Source organism: Phocoena sinus, chromosome 17, assembly GCF_008692025.1.
Source record: "Phocoena sinus isolate mPhoSin1 chromosome 17, mPhoSin1.pri, whole genome shotgun sequence".
Lineage (NCBI taxonomy): Eukaryota > Metazoa > Chordata > Mammalia > Artiodactyla > Phocoenidae > Phocoena > Phocoena sinus.
Window position 1 is genome coordinate 17,965,053 of NC_045779.1, and position 4,816 is coordinate 17,969,868.

At 41.3% G+C, this 4,816-nt stretch overlaps 1 pseudogene; it reads left to right on the plus strand.

Annotated features, from left to right (window-relative positions):
• Window positions 1-842: 842 nt before the first annotated feature.
• On the plus strand, window positions 843-988 carry LOC116742788 (annotated as a pseudogene).
• The last annotated feature ends 3,828 nt before the right edge of the window (window positions 989-4,816 follow it).

Sequence of the window (4,816 nt, forward strand, 5' to 3'; positions counted from 1 at the left end):
AATATATAAAATATATACAAATATCGAACCGTATATTGTACACTTGAAACTAATATGTCAATTATACCTGGAAAAAAAAAAAAAAAGCTTAGACATAAGCCACTGAAACCTGGATGGCAGGGCTTTCCTCAGCTGCTACGTCTCTCCCCACTCGCCAGATATTTCATATTCATACACAACCTCACAGGTTGGAATATTTTAGATAAGTACACACACAAATGGCAATCTGCTATCTGCCATTTGGGCAATACGAACATCCTGCAGTGGACCGTTGTAGATAGATGTCTTCTGCCCATTCAATACCCCAACCTCATTCTCATTGTGCTGGGATACTCCTTGCCAATTTCATGTGGTCCTGATGGGGCTGTAAACTCACTGCCACAGGGGCAGCCAGGAGACCCAGACTTGTCGAAGTACCCGGTACCCCCAGGCTCAGTGATGACTGAGGGGTGTTGCAGACATAAGATCCAAAAAAGATCAAGCAGAGTCCCCTTTAAGATGGCTTTACAAACACTGGGAAAGGGTTTTCTTGGGGCTGCGAAGCTGGGAAGTATAGCTGTCAGTGACCTTCTTGCTCACCATTTGGGGAGAATTTGTAGAATAAAAGCCAAGCAGAGCTGGGAGGGGAAGACAGAGCCCTGACTACCACCACCTTTGAGCCCTGTTTCCAGCTTTTCTGAAGCCAGTGCCACCTCTGACTCTCTGGTTTTATAAACCAACTAATCCCTTTTAGCTTAAGTTAGTTTTACTTGCAAACAGATATAGCCCTAATACAAAGCCCGGGTCTAGCTCGAAACATGGAGAAATGGGAAGGATGTTTGCAAACATTAAAAATTATCTGAATTGCTTCTCAGACTTTTGGCTAAGATCAAGTGTAAAAATAATCTGAAATTCCTTTTTGATGACTGGGGAGATTTGTCACTGATCTCAAAACAATTCTCTCAACTAAAATCCCATATTTATTCTAAATAGGAATTGTATTTCCTCTTAATTTTTAGTTAGCAGTTTAAATAACTTCCTCTCTTTCTGCAAGAGAATTAAAGTTTGTACATATTGTTGTTGTTCCCTTGTTGTATTATTCTCCCAGACAAGTATTTACACTCCTGATACCGAGTTACAGCTGAAAATTACTTTGTCTCTGTCCTTCTGGAAAAGAAGGAGAAATAACATCGCTCATAACCTAAGAAACTTGGAAATGCATTAAACCACTCATCCTCAGATGATTCTGGCTCTGCGTCAGAATCGTCTGGGAGAGCTTTATTCCCCTAAAATATGAATTCTGGCTCCATTCCAAATCTTACTGGAAGGAGACTGAGTTGAATTGATTTAACACTCAGCAATGCTATAGTGAAAGAAGTTATAATTTTTTCTTAAAGAGACAGAGATATTATCTCTTCCGTCTCTGGGCAGCATCCACGAGCTCATGAAAATCTGTTCAGCTTTGTGAATAGAGGAAGACTGAGCTACAGATGTAATTCCGGGAGCATCAAAATGAGAATAATGAGAATACACACATATATATTTCTATAAATATTCTACGGCTTTGTTCTGTAATGCAATGAAGTTGCTTGGAAAGAGTTTGATCCTCTTGACACTTGCCTTTTGGGCTTTTTGTGGTGGGCACAGAGTTTGGGATTCATTTTTCCTCACTACTTAGGCTCTCTTGAATACTCCACCCTATGCCCAGGAATTACAGGGTTTTCCACTCTGGCTGGTGAGAACACAAACTCTTCCCAGCTTTTCATGATCTCTGGGAGTTGCTCTTTTTGGGCCGTTGCTTCCCCAGCCCCAGATGGGTTCCTCACACGCTGAGGACTTGCTGGCTGCCACCAGCAAGTGGTACTGGAGCTCTCTCCACGGCGCTTCTGCTCCCCAGAGCTTGGACCTGACAACTCTCGTCACCCTGGGCCTCCCTTGTCTTCCAGCTTTGTCTCCTCACATCAGGAGGCGGCTGGGCTCCACCTGGTTCCCCTCTCTGCACAGCAGCCTGGAAACACTCGCCAGGCAGAAAGCTGTGCTGAGTGTAGGGTTTGCCACATCCGTTTCCCTTCTCTCAGGACCACGTCCTTTCTTGCCTGAGAGTCCATGTTTTGGAAACCGTTGTTTCATATATTTCATCTAGCTTTTTAGTTCTTTCCATTCTTTTCTGTTCTTTTACTTCTTTAAATTGATCCTGGCTACTTCATCTTGGCTGAAGAAGTTTGTGACTTTTAAAAAAGACATTCTACTTTGGCAAACTGGTGGGGGATGGTAGCAGGGGCTTCCTCTTGTGCTTACCCAATATGGTGGCTTTGACCGCACCCCTCCTGATGGACTCGTATAAGGTTTACTTCAACTGCCATCTAAGTCAATCCCAGGTATACATCCAGGTATGGGGGAGTAACCACAGAGCAGGGTCACAGACCCAGTGGACCCACTGTAAACTAGAAGTTGCCAAGGACCCTATTTATTTCCTGACCCCCCCATGTATGACCTCTCTGATAGGGGAGCCATGATGATATTTCAGGCTTCTTCTGTCCAGCAGTCCAAGAAATGTCTGGGTATCCTCCTTTCCTCACTGTATAATCACCTGACTAACTAACTGTAGGTAACTTCGGTGAAGAACTGGGGGCATCGTTATAGTAGCTACTTGACATGGTGTTGCAGGTTTCTTCCTCTGGGGGCTGGAACCAGCCTTACAGTCCATGGGTCCTGGGTCTAAATAGTATTTCTTGTCTGAAAACATGGCAAGTCATGTAATTTTATCGAGCTGACCACATTTAATCGAGCTCAGCCTCCTGTTCAACCATTCTTGCATTTATTTATGACAAATAAAATGTTATATATTTAAGGTGTACAACGTGATGTTCTGATACATTGATATGTATACACTGTGAAATGATTACCACAACCAAACGAATTAACATATCTATAACCTCCCATAGTTACCATTTGTATGTGTGTGTGTGTGTGTGTCTGTGTGTGTGAGAGACACTTGAGATTTACACTTAGCAAATTTCAAGTACATAATTATTTTTAACTATAGTCACTATGCTGTACATCAGGTTTACTCTCGCTTTCATTTAATGATATATAATGAGCAATATCCTCATTGGTTGCTTCTGTTTTACTCCTTTGGGGCTCTATGTTCTAACCATCTCCAGAATTCTCTGAAGTTCAAGCCCCTTCAGCTGCAAATCTAGACCGTTATTACAATAATTAAGACTCCTTAGGACGTAGACAGAAGGGAGTCCATGGACACTGGTGGGGGAAATGTCAGTTGGGGCAGCTACTGTGGAAAACAGTATGGAGCTTCCTCAAAAAGCTGAAAGTAGAACTACCATATGACCCAGAAATTCCACTCCTGGGTATATATCTCTAATTAGAAAAGATACATGCACCCCAATGTTCACAGCAGCATTATTTACAATAGCCAAGATATGGAAGCAGACTAAGTGTCCATATACAGATGGATGGATAAAGAAGATGTCACACACAACACACACATACAAAATGGAATACTACTCAATCATAAAAAAGAATGAAATTTTGCCATTTGCAACAACATGGATGAATTTGGAGGGTATTATGCTTAGTGAGGTAAGTCGGAGAAAGGCAAATACTGTATGCTATCACTTATGAGGAATCTAAATAATAAACTAGTGACTATAACAAAATAAGCAGCAGACTTACAGATGGAAGAGAACAAACTAAAGGAGAGAGGGAGGGGGAGGGGCAAGATATGGGTAGGGTATTATTAAGAATAATATGCCAACAAATTGAATAAACTAGGAGAAATGGTTAAATTCCTAGAAACATATAACCTGCCAAGACTTGAATCATGAAGGAACAGAAAATCTGAGCAGATCAATAATGAGTAAGGAGATTGGTTCAGTAACCAAAGTCTCCCAACTAAAAAAAAAAAAACCTGGGACCAAATGGTTTCTTTGGTGAATTCTACTAAATATTTAAAGAAGAATTAATGCTGATCCTCTCAAACTCTTCCAAAAATTGAAGACGGAATACTCCCAAACTCAATTTTACGGGGCCGGCATTACCCTGATACTAAAGCCAGATAAGGACACTACAACATATAAAGCTACAGGCCAACATCACTGATGAATACAGATATAAATATCCTCAAGAAAGGGCTTCCCTGGTGGCACAGTGGTTAAGAATCTGCCTGCCAACGCAGGGGACACAGGTTCGAGCCCTGGTCCAGGAAGATCCCACATGCCATGGAGCAACTAAGCCTGTGTGCCACAACTACTGAGGCTGTGTGCCACAACTACTGAAGCCTGCACGCCTAGAGCCTATGCTCTGCAACGAGAAGCCACTGCAATGAGTAGCCCCCGCTCACTGCAACTAGAGAAAGACCACGTGCAGCAACAAAGACCCAGCGCAGCAAAAAATAAATATATTTATTTAAAAAATAAGATAAAAAATAGAATTACCACATGATCCAACAATTCCACTTCTGGGTATACATCCAAAGGAAATTAAATCAGGATCTCGAGGAGATATCTGTACTCCCATGATCACTGTAGCATTATTCACAATCACCAAGACGTGGAAACAACATAAATGTCCCTCTATAGATGAATGGACAAAGAAATTGTGAGATTTTATATATATATATTATAAAATGGAATCTTTTCCACCCAAAACAAAAAAGGAAATCTTGCCATTTGCTTCAACAGGGATGGACCTTGAGGGCATTATGCTAAATGAAATAAGTCAGACAGAAAAAAACAAATACTGTATGATATGATATCACTCAAATGTAGAATATAAAAAAGCTGAACTCATAGAAACAGAGCAGAATGTTGGTGGTTAC